At 44.4% G+C, this 16,250-nt stretch overlaps 1 protein-coding gene across 48 annotated transcripts in view; it reads left to right on the top strand.

The window, feature by feature from the left end:
• The first annotated feature begins 12,404 nt into the window (after positions 1-12,404).
• Positions 12,405-16,250, top strand: part of ADD1 (adducin 1) — a 131,035-nt gene continuing 127,189 nt past the window's right edge. For 22 of the 48 annotated variants that reach the window (XM_043544772.1, XM_043544744.1, XM_043544767.1 and 19 more), the window contains exon 1: positions 12,502-12,599. The gene's annotated coding sequence lies outside the window, so the exon portion shown is untranslated. Of the gene's footprint in view, positions 12,600-16,250 lie in introns of all 48 variants that reach the window. The other 26 variants (XM_043544758.1, XM_043544757.1, XM_043544768.1 and 23 more) reach the window with 12 other exon arrangements.

Genomic DNA, 16,250 nt, shown 5'->3' with positions numbered 1-16,250 from the left:
TACCAACTGTGTAATTTCATTGACCTACCATACACACTAAAAAGGAAACTTCTCCTTTTGTTGTGCTATCTTTAAGGAGCATCTGATTCTTTGATTTTGATTTTCAGCACCATTGAGAAGTAATGTTGTATATGGAAAGATCTTTCAGAAAATCATTATTTCTGCAAATAATTGTGTATCAAGAATAGATTAGACAAACATCTGTCAGAGATGGTCCTAGGCAGGAGTGGACCTATGCATTTTGCAAGCCAGAATGGAAAACATTTTCAGCAACCCCTTCCCTCCACCCCTGCTGAGCAGCTAAACAAAATTGGCTAGCCAATCAGCAAAACTGAACAAAGATACTCCCATGGAAGTTGATGTCCTAGAACCAGCCCTGAGTCTAAGTATATTTAATCCTGCTTAGTGCTGAAAGATGGACTAGATTACCTCTTGAGGTCCCTTTTAACTCTATATTTCTACGATTCTGTGATCATGAAACTGTACCCTATTGTGAGGTGCATCAATCAATAAATAAATATTAAGGAGAAAAAATCACTAAACATGGGAGCCTTAATGTAATTGAGAATCAGCCCAGCAAAGTGTAGTGGAACTGTCTGGATGCAGAGGTTATTTGATGCCCCTACGGGAGTCCCATCATCTATTCCATAATTGTGCCTCTAGCAAGAGACCCCAACAGGTTACAGACTTGGCGGTTTGTTTAAGGTTCAGTCCCCAGCTGAGAGTATGTCACTGAATGCTCTGTGTAAGCTTGAAAGCTTGTCTGTCTCATCAACAGAAGTTGATCCAACAAGATACTACCTCACACACCTTGTTCCTCTAATGTCCTGGGACCAACACGGCTACAACAATACTGCATACAATCATTGAAGTGAGGCAGTCTGTGCAGCAAAGATCTTGTCTAGATTTTATCACTAGAAGTTTGTGCTTCTATCAGATGTATTATACCAACTGATACACCACTGATTGTGCTTGTCAGTGCTAGCCACTTTCATTAGGGTTTCTTCCCCTGCATCCAGAAGTAAGCACTGAAATGCTAATTTCACTTAAGGACACAAAATGCTGAGCGATGCCTATAGCAGAATTAGATGAAGAACATCTTGGGTGAATGGGCATGTGTGAATCAAGCAAGGAACAGAGTCTCCCTGAGGAACCTTCCACTGGGTTTATGGGGGGTGACAGTGGGTCTGCCTACTTACCAGCACCCAACAACTGCTATCTCTTTAAGATTTCAGAAGGGCAGAGAAGGCCAACCAGCCAGTCTTCAGGCTACAAGATAGGACATAGTGCAACATTAGATATAATCCCTTCAAGAGCCAAGTAGAGGGAGAATATTCCAGCTGTAGCCTCTAGTTAGTTCCTTCCCTGTCTATCTGAATGTGGGGTACGTACATCCCATCACAAGCTTTTTATATCTTTTTAATTCCACCAATAAAGCGCTTTAAAAAGGCATTTCTCAGCAAAGCCAACAAAACAGAAAATTGTAGGCCAAGCCAATGGGGAGATATGAGGCAAAAAACAGTTTACAAGACGAGACAACAGGTGGAGACAGACAGATGGGGGAGCACAAACTAGACAATACTGGTCAACATGATTATGCAGCTGGTGTGCTAAAACCACTACCATTTTAGCCTTGTAATCAGAATATTCATTTCTAGTGTTAAATACTATCATGAGGAAGCTATAAACATAGAGATGTTGATAATTAAAATATTTCCAATTAGCTTTACTTGCTTTCTGTCCTTAGACAATGAAGGTGCTTGTACATTGTTCCTTTGTTACAGATGTCTCTGGAAGTATTGTACCCTTGATGTTTGTAGCTGGAGAGATTAAGCAGGTAAATTGAAGTTTACTGACATGCACATACAAAACAGTGTGATAACATATATGGTCTGTGCTGCTTCATGCTTTGTGAAGATTTTGTTGTCAAAGTTAACATTGCTTTTTTTTAGATTTCTTGAGCCTCTGTGGCAGTTGCTTTGAATTTGGTGACATCAACTGGTCAAGCAGTAGAATAGCACCATGCACGATAAATTCTACATCTGAATACATTCAACAAAGATTGGGTGATTTGGAAAAAATCCTTGTTATATGAACTTGTGAAACTCTTAACAGAAGCTAGAGTCTTAAAGCTCAAGTCTCAATATCAAGTGAAAACTTGATGGGATGGAACACTACTGTAACTGGCTTTGGGTGCAACATCATGTGACCAAATCCTGCTCACATTTCTCCTATAAGTAGTTCCACAGATGTCAGTAGCACTCCTCACCTGAATAAGACAGGATTTGGCCAAGGGAAAGACTGAGGCAAATTTCTTGTGATATTCCTTATGTTTAAATTACTCTAGGAAAAACACTTTCCGTTTATAGTATTTGCACAATGTTGGGCATCTGGTCTCACGACAAATCAATATTTATTCTATCCCAAAACCTTACAGGATTGCTGCTGATTGTTGTGAAATTGAAATATTTTTGGCTGGAAAACTGTTTGACCCCATATCAAACATATCTGATATCTCAAAAGGGTTTCTAGCCCCTTAAATGTTCAAAGTTTCCTTTAAAATTTGATGAGGCACTTTTTTGTTTCGGCAATAGGAACGTTGGGGGATGCCAGACTATTTGTACAGCTCATTAAATATAGAATAACTTGTAGTTTTTCCATCTGAAAAACACTTTGCAAACCTTAGCTTCACCACACCTCTGTACCTCCACTTTTACAACTGGGTAAACTGAAACAAAGAGGTTCAGTGAGTTGAAGATATATAGGAAGTCTGTGGCAAAGCCAGGACAGAAATCAGGTCTGCTGACTCCCAATCTGTGCCACAAACACAGGACTATCCATTACTACCTATCCTGTATATACCCTAATGATAGCATCTAATCCCTGTTTGTTAGGGAGATGGCCATGCAACCCGGTCATGACACGGTTCTTTCCCTGAGGGGCCTACAGTCTAGACACTGCAAACAATCATTTCCATGTATAACCTTATCACACATTCTCACTGAAGCAAATGGATTTTTCATGGAAACAGGATATTTGCTGAAGTAACTGTTTGCAGGATTAGCCCCTGATTTAGATGCAATATGTTTTGAAGAAGGGGAGATGAAATTGAGTGAGGCAAAAAGAGCAAGTCAACAAAATAAGATTAGGAGACTTCTTGTTTTTTGAAAGTCACATTATTGTTCCTTTTTCATTTGTCTAATGCTTTTAAGAGGCTGTTTAATGCTTTCAGCTCTTCGGTGTAGCTGCTTCTCCTGCTTTTCGCTATCCCCTCCACACTAACTACCCTCTAAACCAGTGGTTTTCAAACTGCAAGTTGCGACCCAGTACTGGGTCGTGGTGGCTCTGGTCAGCACTGCCGACCGGGCTGTTAAAAGTCTTGTCAGTGGTGCTGTCCGGCTAAGGCAGACTAGTACCTACCTGTTCTGACACTGTGCGCTGCTCCTGCCCCAAACACCGGCTCTGCACTCCCATTGGCCGGTTCTCAACCAATGGGATCGGGTGGGAGGGGGTGCCTGTGGGTGAGAGCCGCGTGAAGCTGCTTCTGTGCCTCCGCCTAGGAGTCAGACCTGCTGCTGGCCACTTCTGGGGCACAGCATGGTCTACGGTGCCAGGACAGACAGGAAGCCTGCCTCAGCACCCCACTGCACCGCTGACTGCGAGCTGCCCGAGGTAACCCTGTGCCCCAATCCCCAGCCCTGAGCCCCCCCGAACCTGGAGCCCCTTCCTGCACCCCAAATCCCCCACCCCAAACCTGCACCCCCAGCCCACAGTCCCCTCCCACACCTTGAACCCCTCATTCCTGGCCCCACCCTGCAGCCCTCACGTTTGCATCCCAAATCTCTGCCTCAGCCCTGAGCCCCTCCCACACCCCAAACTCCTCATCACAGGCATCAACAATTTTCTTCAACTGGGTCACCAGAAAAAAAAAGTTTGAAAACCACTGCTCTAAACAACCCGTAATGTGACTAGTTCTTCCTTCATATCAGTCTGGGCCCTCTTGTGTATTGAAACTGTTACCCACATAGACCACAACCCTGCAAGCTGTTCTGCATGGATGAACTCCTACTCCCACACAACTCCATTAAAGTTGATAGGCCTTCACTCTGGTGCAGTGAGAGAACAGCCTGTAGAATTGAGGCCTAATATACTGAATTACAGAAAACATGACAAAAGAGGTACAGATGGGACAGATGGCCTCACAAATTGTGAGTATGGTGCCTCAACAATCTCTTGTGATTTGTGCTTTACTTATATCCCACTTCTGTTTGCCTTTCCAATGGCTGCCAGACACATATGGTATGTCTATGCTGCAGCTGGGAACACACTTCCCAGCATGGGCAGACAGACATGTACTAGCTCTGCTCAAGCAAGCACACTAAAAATAGCAGTGTGGCTGTGGGACACAGGTGACTGCTTGAGCTACCTACCCAACCCTCGGGTACAAACTGGTGATTAGCCCAAGCCTGCAGCCATGCTGCTATATTTTAGCATGCTACTCAAGTAGAGCTGGTGCGTCCATCTACTGATGCTGTGAAGCACGCTCCCAGCTCCAGTGTAGACATACTCATACGGTGGTCACTTAAGTACTATTTTCAAATCATACCTAGGTATTCTTGAAAATGTTACTTTCTGTTTATTGCCATCAATACCAGGCTTTTCCTGAATGATGTTTTGCAGATTGTACCCATTTGGCTTGTAATCTCTCTTGGCCATGTTTCATCCTCATCCTCCTTGCTTTACACATCCCTTGATTTCTTCAATTCTTCCGTTGATCTATTTTCAGATGTTTCTTACATTAGTTTCTCTTCAGTTCTAACTGGGCTATGAAGAATCCAAAACCTTTGCGACTGGCACTGTTCCTTTCTTTAATGCTCAAGGATGAGGAAGGTGTCCTTAAAGAAAGGGTAAGAATCCTATATCAATGAGTTTATTAAATATATCTAGAAACACTATAGCAATCATACAGGTCATTCATTTAGAGAACTCCACCCAAAATCTGTTAGGTACAGGATGTTTACAGGATTTTAAAAGTTGAGATGAGAACCACTTGCAAATTCAAAGGCTCGCTTTCACTTCAGAAAGGATTTTTCAGAAACGTCGTAGTATTGTAACAATTTAAAAAGAAAAAATTTGTCACTTGCCTTTGATCTTTTTCAGACCAATAATTACCAATGAAATCATCCTCCCCAAAATCTGGTGTTTTTAATGCAATCATTAACCAGCTTGATCTACTATTGTAGATTTCTGTTTAGACTCATTACAGTGTTTAACAATGTATTTATTTATTTTAGTGTGAAACACAAAGTCATTATTTTTCAAGGTTAAATAGATAATATGAAAATCTGGCAGCATCAATCACCCTTCTGATCCAGAAACTCTACCCTATTTTCCTACCTGCTGTTTCAGTTCTTTTTAATGTATTTTTCAGACCAAATAAACTCCAGATGTGAACGTGTGTAGCTGTGGAGTGACAAAATTCAAAGCCCAGAGACTGGCTTCAGCTAGGTGAGTAAAGCAGAATAGTTCTTCTGCATCTTAAGTTTCACAGGGACGCTTTTATATAGGAAAGATTTCTTGGAATTTTTTTTAAATAGGCAGAAAATTTCCCCTCTTTATGTTACTAAAAATTTCATGAGGAAAAACTCCTTCCTATAAAAAGTCAAAATGCACCTGGTCAAAGGTAAGGCTTATAACAGAACTCTTGGCACAACCTTAACTATGCTATAAGATGTCTAAACTTTGGCAATTCTATACATAACATATCCTTAAGTTACAGGTAAGGATGCTATGTGGAATTCAAAAGATAATGTTCGATTACACATATCATGTACCAGGAAAAAAAAAATCAAAGCATTAAAAGTTAGGATAGTCTCAATGAAAAATTACCTTAAAGCATTCTGATACCAACTTTAGCTCTCAAATCATGCACACCTCCATTCTTACCAATAAACATAAAGGGGAAAGTCCTGCCATTTCAGTGAGATGCACAGAGCTTGCATCTAGACCCATATGCCCATTTTCATAAGGAAATTTTACCTTTATTAGTTTTTTCCTCTTTGAGCCAGGTCTTTCAGCAGTATTATCTGCAATGTGGGTCTTCTCTTTGTGGATCTACAACAAGGAAGTGTGCAGGCTTAGATCTTCCCCTTCAGGCACCAGGGAAAAGCTAGAAGAGAATTAATGAGGGGAGGGACTTTTAAAGGCCAGAGGAATTAGAGACCATCCCAGAAGAGCTGTTTTAAAGGCCTGGATCAGATGACAATTACAAGCCACAACATGGAACCACCCACAAATCCCAGAAAGTCTCACCCACAAATGCCCAAACTAGAGGCTGATGTCCCAATGTGTAGAGCCTAGGACACCCGGAGAAGGGAGACTGCTGCTCAATGTGCAAAACACCAAATTCTCTAGGACCTAAGGGACCGTTATGGGGTATATGTGCCCTTTAAGACTGGAGGGGGCCAGAAGACCCCATTCCAGGGATATTGGAATGAACAAAGGCCCTGGAAATGGTCTTGTAGCAAGAAGAGAGGAATTAGTCCCAGAGAATTAGTAACTGGATGGGAAAAAACAGGATACTGCCCGTTTAAGGGCCTGGGACCAGGAGACCTGTGGGGGTGGAGAGGAAACGGGACTCCCTTCTCTCCCAATCAGGAGGAAGCTGATATATATGCAGCGGTATATATGCTGCCTGCTCTAAGAACAGGAAGTGCAATCATTGGAAGAAGGAAGCCAGAGCTAGAAGGCTGAGCTTCTACTAGGAAGGGCATAATCAGTAGCTCTGTAAAGAACGTTTCTCTGGGACAGAGAAAGAACTCCATGTGTGGTAGAAGAGCAGGATGTGAGTACGAACTTTTGTGTTGCTATGGTAGACTTTATTTTGAGGACATTGAGGACTCCTTTGAATTGCTTTAGGTTATCAACCCAGTGCCAGGCAGTGGTTGGTGATAGTCCCAAGAAAGTCTGGAGGGAGCTCTTAAGAGGCTCCAAAGAGGAGAAACAGAGCCAGGGTGGTGCAGAGGCACCTTAGGCCAAAAGGTGGTGCTCAGTTTTGATGTTCTGTACCTTGTGGGAATGCCCTACACCCCATGTTCATCCTTGTAAAATGATTGTGTGGTATCCAATGCAAAGTTTGTCATGTTGGGTGTCTTTGGAAGGCTCATGATGCACTGAGCATTGTTGTTACAGTAATGTTATAGGTTGTAATTTCATGTATATAGTTATGAGGCTGAAAATGTGTCCTCATGGCTAAACAAGTCCAGACAAAAACTCTCCAAGAACAGAGGGGCAGTTCAGACCTCATCAGGGCATGTATGGGACCAACCCAGCCCAGCCTCACAGGAACAAAGGACACTGGCCTAGGCAATAACAAAGGATCTGTTGGAGTCTCGTGTGAGTTACCCCCCTTCCTTTGGTCAGTCAGGGACTACGATGAGGTAATGCTCACCTGACCCTGAAGGGGGGGGCAAAGCCAAGAGGGAAGAAAGAACATGATAAAAGGGAGAGATCTTTGCCATGCTTATCTTCTCTCTTCCACCTCCATCTACAAACATCACCACCAAGCGATTGAAGTGCCAATCAAAGAGGAGAGCCTGGCTGAAGGGCAACCAGCCAGCCTGTGGTGAGAAGCATCTAAGTTTGTAAGGGCACTGAAAGTGTTAAGATCAGCTTAGAATGTGTTTTCCTTTTATTTCATTGGACCAAATCTGACTTATGTTTTGACTTATAATCACTTAAAATCTATCTTTGTCATTAATAAATTTGTTTGTTTGTTCTACCTGAAGCAGTGCATTTGGTTTAAAGTGTGTCAGAAACTCCCCTTGGCATAACAAGCCTGGTGCATATCAATTTCTTTGTTAAACTGATGAACTCATATAAGCTTGCAGTGTCCAGCAGGCATAAATGGACATTGCAAGATGGAGGTTCCTAGGGTTGTGTCTGGGATCGGAGATATTGGCTAGTGTCATTCGGTTGCAAAAACCAAGGAGCAGCTTACATGCCAGAGGCTGTGCGTGAACAGCCCAGGAGTAGGGGTTCTCACAGCAGAGCAGGGTAAGGCTGGCTCCCAGAGTCAAGGATTGGAGTGACCGAGCAGATCACTGGTCCGGATAACACCAGGGGAATATCACAGTAAACGGCAACTCTACAAGACCATTGTGGTGTTTAGTTATTTTGGAAAATGAGGAAAAAATAACTCGAGTCCCAAAAGACATTAACTGATGGTTGAAAGAACAATTAGGTGAATCTTATGCAGATCATTTCCATAACATTGCTAGTCTTTGGAGCTCAAAAAAGAGTACTACTACTATTTTCTGAGGACCTCAAACTGCTTTACAAATATCAATTAATTAAACCTCATCAAAGGTACATGGAGTAGGAATTATCACCACCATTTTACAGGTGGGGAAACTGAGGCCTGAAGATGTCAAATGACTCAAGAGAGGGAGTCAGACCACAGCCAGAAAAGGAAATATTGTACATGTCCTGTGCTCTTCTGTCGAGTTTTGGAAAAGCAGTCCCTGCCCCAGAGAATTTACAGTCTACAGCAGTGGTTCTCAAACATTTTTTTTTTCACGGACCACTTGAAAATTGCTGAGGGTCTTGGCAGACCACTTAATGATCTTTCCAAATGTTGTTTGTACCATTAGCTAACTATTGTAAAGCACTTGGATAAAAGCGTTATATATAAAAAAATTAATAATTACCTTTTTTTGTTCTACAAATAAAAGCACACAACTCATATTTTAATATCAGTAGTCTTACCTTTCAAATGCGATGGATGTGCCCTCTCTCCCCCACCATGGCAGCCCCCAAACTGGGGGCTGGGAAGGAGGGCCATCTCTCCCTGGCAGCCACAGCCTTGTAGCTGGGGAAAGTCGCCTCTTTCTCTGGCCGCTGCAGCCCTGTACGTCCCAAATTCCCCCCACCCTCTCTTCTTACCCCACTGCCCCCTCCCACCTACTCCCCATTCTTTCCAAGGCCACCATCTCACCTTACATGTGGGTCTTCTTCAGCGTCCTGGCACCTAATTAGTGGATCCACATCTGCGTGGCTACACTAATTAGGTGGGTAGCCCTTGATGCTCTTGTGTGCGGCCCCCAGGTGCGCACCTTAGAGGGAACTATCTGTGGACCACCTGAATGGAGCTACGGACCACAGTTTGAGAACCTTTGGTCTATAGTTTACAAGTAAGGGTGGCAGAGTAGGGAAGAGGGACTGAGGAGAACAAGGGTGTGACCGAGCAACCTCTTGGTGCCAACTGACAGAGGGCATAGGGGGTGCATAGCACTTTACAGGAATTTCCTGGGTCAATTATAGGCACAATAGTTCACCAAAGGCATGTGAGAGATCTACTAGGCGCCCTGGTCATCATAATCATTACGAAATGTATGCATGGGTCATATTTATGAAATTATGTATTTATACTAAAAATTATGTACTTCAGGTCGGGAGTTAAGATAGGTCACCAGGAGGTGACCTAACTCGGACATGTTTCTTTCAGGCAGGAGGTAACACGCTTAATTCTCTGTCTGGCCATGAGGCAGCCCCAGCAGAGTCTTCCCAAAAGTGGGGGTGCCCCACCCCTTCTGCCTGAGGCCAAGCTGGAAGCCAGAGCGGGCCAGGAGCCGCAGACCCTCCACCTGTCGGGGGGGCGAGACCCAACAGCAGCCCCCACCCAGAGCAGGTAGAGGGTTCGTGGCTCCCCACAGCTGCCTGCACGGCTCTTACCCCAACCCGGCTCTGGCCAGGGGATGACGCCTCAGAGCCACAGCCTGGCCATGGTAAGAGTCGCGCAGCCAAGCAGTCCTGGGCGGAGACATGGACGGGGGGCTGCTCTCGGCCCCCAAACCCTGGGCAGGTGGAGGGTCCATGGGGTGGCGTCACACATTGCCTGGGCTCCATCTGCCAGCCTGGCTGGGGGCGCAGGGCCTCGGGGGAAGAGGAGGGATTAGGGGCTGTGGCAAAAAGTGGTCAGGCGAGTCCACTTTTAAAAAGTGGGAGGGCCATGGCCCCCGGTCTCCCCTGTTCCAGCACTGATGTCATGAGTGCATTGTATGCCTCACAATGGATGCCAATTTGCATATTGAGCCAGATACCAGCTGAAAGATTGTGAAATCTATTAGAGAGAAAATCTACATGGAAAAAAAAAAAACAGTCAGTAGGGGTGTCCTATTTATGACCAAGGTCAAAGGATTAATCTGGTATATCAGGGAATGCATAGGTTTCTCTACTGAGGAGACCAGCTAAAAACATGTTTGTCTTATGAAAGGAGGGTCACAGCCAGCCTGGCTGTAAAATGCTGAAAGGATTTAGGATGAGCATTATTCTACAAGACATGAGGGTATCTAATTAATTAAATCTAGGTTCTACAATGACTGTTATGATTTGATTGTATCTGTAACCATTTATTTCCAGTACTTGAATCTCAGTGCTTTGTTCAATAAATCTATACTTGATTTCACTGTAAACATATCTAAGTGCTATGTGTTAAGTGGGGCAGTGATCTGACGTGGAACTGATAAATTTGGGTGTACTGTTTCTTTGGAAGCAGCGGATCTCTGAATCAGTATGGTCTGCACAGGTCCAGAGGGGAGTACTTGTGTTGCCTGTGTCTGGTGAAGCTGAGGAGCTGATCTTTAGCAGATGACATAGACAAGGCTTCCTCATGTTAAGGGCAGGTGGTAGTAAGGTACCTCACAGACCAGGGTACTCCCAGGAAGCATCCAAAGGCTTACGGCAATAAGATCACATGGTCATCTGCATGTCTCTCTTAGTGGTTCTGTGTTCTGGGGTTTTGTTTTTATTTCTTACATTTATCTGAAAATGAGAAAGTTATAGGATGGTGAATATCATGAATTTGGTGTTAGGTGGGAACAGTGGAAGAAATGAGTCTTGAGGAAGGATTTAAATGAGAAATGGTTGATGGCTTGATGGATGTCATTCTGGCTTGTAGTGGGCAGATCATAAATTACCTTGGTGGCAGACAATTCTAGTTGTTAGCTCTCTGGTGTACCAAAGCAACTGTAAATTGAAGGTGTAGAGAACAATTTCAATAACAGGTAGCTGTCTCTTGAGACTGTTTTTCCATTAATGGAGTGGGCAAATATTGATTTTTGACCTATTTCTGGCTAACAAAAGGAAAAACATTTCATTATCTGGAAAATTGTTGATTCCAGAGGCTCACTGTAATCTGTGTTTTTTCCGTTCTCTCCTATTCCAAATGTGTGTTACTGCAGCTGCAGGGATGCTTCTCCTCTACTGCAATAAATCTGTACTTTTAGCGTCTATCTGTCTCTCTCTCTTCAGTATGTGAAATAAGCATTACCATGCTAGAAGAGTGCCACTACTCTTTAGAACTAAAACTCTTTAGACAGGATGTTGTAGAAAGCAAAAGATATGAGCACTTACTTTTATAAGTGCCTTCTCCAACATTCCTTATTCTGGTAAAATATCTATTGACTTCACTGGCAGGTCTGCCTGAATAAGGAGTGAATGACTGGAGCTTTAAGTGTATAAAGAGGTGTGGAGAGTAAAGGGGGAGAGAGAGAGAGAGATGAGCGAGGCAGAAGGCCTGAGACAAGAGGAGTAGAGAATGGTGCCTGCATGGAGATAGCTGATCCTCTGAGGTGCTGGGCATCTGCAATTCCAATTGATCAGGCTCTGACAGAAGACAGAAGGAAGCCATCTGATATTTATTTAGTCTGTTAAGTGTTGAGCATTATTACATATAATTTTTGAGAATTCTGTTTACATAATAGAAACTCTTGCACCACTTTGCCAAAAATATCTCATTCTCCATGTCCCACTGTTTCAGAGCCCAGCTGGACCGGATGTTGGCCTACTGCTTTTCTCTGCCAACCAGTGAGCAAACCAAAGACTAAAACAGGTCTTGCAACCTTAATAAGTGGCTGTATTTCAACTAGCCTCTCAGAGACATTCTCTTCACTATGGCTCTTGAAAGTTCTTGACATAATATTATCAGGGATTCTATTATTTTCTTTCTAGTAACTTGTCCAGGACAAGTGCTCTAAGTTTACTGTGAAAGCATGTTTTCACTGATTTGTACCTTTATTTGAAAAGGTGAAGAGAACACAGCTCCCGTTAGCGTGCACCACCCCATTGTCTCTGCTTCCCCTACAGCTAACACCTTCTGCCTTAGCACCCCCACCGTGCTCAGCTCGCAACCCCGCCCCCCCAATCTGCCTTCACCCCTCAGAGTAGCTGCCTGCCACCGGGCTCTGTTCCCCAGCCCGGCCTTCAACCCGCCGCCCCCCCGTTTGCTTTTCCCGCCACACCCCTACCGTTGATTCCACCCTCCCGCCACTTGCTCCTCTCTGTCTTACCCCGGCCCGCGCCCCGCCTCTCTCCCGTCCCTTAGCCAATGGGAGAGCCGCTTGCTTGCCGAGCCGGCGCCCGCCAATGGGCGGCGCGGTTGTTGGCCTGCGGCCGCTGGAAGCCGCACCCTGCCGGGGTGGGGTGTCGGGGGAGCGGGGCGGGGTTTGGTGCTGGGGCTAGAGGCGGAGGAGACGGAGGCGCGCCGGAGACTGGGGGGGACTCTGCAGCTGCCGCCGCCGTTACTTCTTCCCCACGCCGGGGTGAGCTGGGCGCGGCCTGGGCTGGGCTGGGCTGGGCTGGGGCGCAGACGTTGGGGGAGCGGTTGGGGGAGCAGCGGTGCAGGTGTCTCGAGGCGGGGGTGCAGGCCTTGGGCGGGGTTGGCGGAGCAGGGGTGCAGGCGTTGTGAGGAGGGGCTGGCGAAGAAAGGCCCCGCTGTTGGGGGAGGGGGTGTAGGTATTGGGCGGAGGCGTTGAGCCGGGACTGGGGGTGTAGGCGTTGGGTAGAGGGGCTGAGTATGGGCTGGGGGTGCAGGCGTTGGGGGAGGGGCTGGGCGGGGGGTGCAGGCCTTGGGGGGGAGGGGCAGAGGCGGAGATCTCTGACCTTGGTGGGTAGACGTAGCCTGGGTCAGGGTGCTGGTTCTGGAGTGAGAGGAGGCACTGTTGTTGTGGGGGGGGGGGGGGGACATAATGCGTGGGAGAAGCCTTAGCAGACGTGGGGTCTGGGGCAAGGGGCTGTAGTTCAGGCTTTGGGATTGGGTTGGGGAGGCGAGGGGTTGGGAGCCAGGCTCCGGGTGTGGAGGTTTTGAGGGGCCTCAAGCTTTTGGTTTGGATGACTCAGGGGATGGGCTGGGGGCTCTTGTCTGGGAGTTGTGTGGAAGCTGCTGTCCTGGCAGTTGGGATGAGGGGGGCTCCTGTGGTGGTCTAAACAGATGCCGTGGTGAGAGGAACGGTCACTGTGTGTCTGTACCTCTTTGCAGTCCTGTGATGGGTGAGGTGTAGTGCTGATGCTGTTACTGCAGAAAGCAGCTGCTCAGTGTTCAGATCTCCATTACACCACTTGGTGCATCTACCACCTCTTTCCCGGTTCTCCCTCCATCTGCTGTTTTATGGAATTAGATTGATTGTAAACATCTCCACTGACTTGCTGATTTTTGCAAGGTGTGGAGAATGGGTGATACAGATTAATAACAGCAGCTAGTTTAGAGGGAGGGAAACAGTGAGGAGGAAAACGGGGAATTTGTTGTATTTGTGTACAGTGTTGTTGATTGGTGACGTACCAGTTGCTGGATATGGGCATTGGGCAGCTGTTGCATTTTGTGTTCATAGAGTGTTTCTCATCTTTCCAGTATCTGTTCCTGGGTACAAAACATAGCAAATATATATTGTAAGTGTTTTGTGTTTGACATTGAGTCTTAATTTAGGTTGGCTTTAAATAAAACTGGGGGAAATCCTATCTAGAAAAGACCACAGTTATGTGGGGGCCATGAACAGTGGTGGGTCTAAATCTTCACAGAATATTGTTGCAGCTGGTGGATGTCCGTTCAAAGCCGATTCTTTTATTTGGTCTTCTGAAAGCTATTACGAACTGTGGTCTTTTTTTTTATTACCTGCTTTAGTGATTTATGTTGGCAAATTAATAGTATAGAGAGAATATGTATACACTTTGTTCATTAAAATTGTTAAATTCTCAAACTGTAACTGCTTGAGTTAAACAGTCTGGTTTGCCTGAATCTACAGGATTAGTCTCCCATACATACGGGCTGCAGTGTAGCTATTCTGTACAACACCGAGCAACAGAATTAAGGTGATATAATGATACTCCAGGTGTGATAGAAGGATAGAAAGCACCACAAATCCTTTCTATCATGGAATAAAGAGGGTTTTTAAAATTACACAAATACTTATTTTTAAAAAAATTAAGGATTACAGAGGGAGTACAGTAGAACCTCAGAGTTATGAGCTGACCAGTCAACCACACCTCATTTGGAACCTGAAGTATGCAATCAGGCAGCAGAGACACAAAAAAAGCAAATCCTGTATAGTACAGTACAGTGTTAAGTGTAAACTACTAAAAAAGGAAAAGTGTTTTTAAAAAAAGATTTGACAAGGTAAGGAAACTGTTTCTGTGCTTGTTTAATTTAAATTAAGATGCTTAAAAGCGGCATTTTTCTTCTGCTTAGTAAAGTTTCAAAGCTCTATTAAGTCGCCTCCATTCCTGAGGTGTCCGTAACTCTGAGGTTCTACTGTACTAAGAAAAGGAGTACTTGTGGCACCTTAGAGACTAACCAATTTATTTGAGCATGAGCTTTCGTGAGCTACAGCTCACTTCATCGGATGCATAGCATATCGTGGAAACTGCAGAAGACATTATATACACACAGAGACCATGAACACGGCTGTTACTCTGAAACCTGTACTAAGAAAATTGTTTTCATTTTATAGGCTGTTATACTGAACTGAAAAACAGAATCTAGAATGTATTTTCTGTTTTGCCCTCCATATCGAGGAATATGGGTAACTCAAATTATCAACAATCTCTTGAGCTGTTTAAGATGGAGTACAATATATCAAATTACTTTAAAGTGAGTTTAATGCCTGCTGTGGTTTGTTTTGGTTGTAGTCTTGAGGTTGCAGGATTTAATTGAGATCTGACTTTCCAGCTTGAGGATGCTTTGGTCTTCCAGGATGAAAATGCATGCATTGATATAATAAACATATTGAATGTCTTCCACTTCTATTTGACTTCATTTTTGCTTAAACTCTTATTAGAGAAAACATTTTGGTCCAAAGATTGTTTTTTGTGAACATGAGAACAGCCAATTGTCCATCTAACCCAGTATCCTGACAGTGGACAATGCCAGATGCCTCAGAGGGAATGAACGGAACAGGGCAATTTCAAGTGATCCATGTCCTGTTGTTCGGACCCAGCTCCTGGCAGTCATAGGTTTAGAGACCCCCGGATCATGGGGTTGCATCACAGACCATTCTGGCTAATGGCCATTGATGGGCCTATCATCCATGTGCATATCTAATTTTTTTAAATTTTATACTTTTGGTCTTCACAGCATCCCCTGGCAACAAGTTCCACAGGTTGACCAGACATTGTGTGAAGAAGTACTTCCTTTTGTTGGTTTTAAATCTGCAGCCTTTTAACTTCATTGGTGACCCCTAGTTCTTGTGTTATGTAAATAAAAAATGTGTTGCCCTTCTCTGTATCTTTTCCAATTCTATGATATCTTTTTTGAGATGGGTTGACCAGAACTGCATATAGTATTGGAGGTTCATGTAGTGGCATTGATATTTTCTGTTTTATTATGTATGCCTTTCCTAATGGTTCCTAACATTGTTAGTTGTTTTTCATCTGCCACTGAACGTTGAGTGGATCTTTTCAGAGAACTATTCACAGTGACTCCAAGATCTTTTTCTTGAGAGGTAACAGCTAATTTTACACCCGATCATTTTGTATGTATAGTCAGGATTCTATTTTTCAATGTGCATTACTTTGCACCAGCTTTGCATTACTTTGCGCCAGCAAGAGAGTGAGTTTGTTTGTGGGAGGGTGGAGGGTGAGAAAACCTGGATTTGTGCTGGAAATGGCCCAACTTGATGATCACTTTAGATAAGCTATTGCCAGCAGGAGAGTGGGGTGGGAGGAGGCATTGTTTCATGGTGTCTGTGTATAAAATGTCTTGTGCGATTTCCACAGCATGCATCCGATGAAGTGAGCTGTAGCTCACGAAAGCTCATGCTCAAATAAATTGGTTAGTCTCTAAGGTGCCACAAGTCCTCCTTTTCTTTTTGCGAATACAGACTAACACGGCTGTTACTCTGAAACCTTTGCACTTATCAGCATTGAATTTCATCTGCCATTTTGTTGCCCAGTCATCCAGTTTGAGATCCCTTTGTAGCTCT

Source organism: Chelonia mydas, chromosome 4 (genome assembly GCF_015237465.2).
Source record: "Chelonia mydas isolate rCheMyd1 chromosome 4, rCheMyd1.pri.v2, whole genome shotgun sequence".
In the NCBI taxonomy this organism is placed as follows: Eukaryota; Metazoa; Chordata; order Testudines; family Cheloniidae; genus Chelonia; species Chelonia mydas.
The sequence above is the reverse complement of the archived record's forward strand: the minus strand, read 5'-3'. Positions and strand labels throughout refer to the sequence as shown.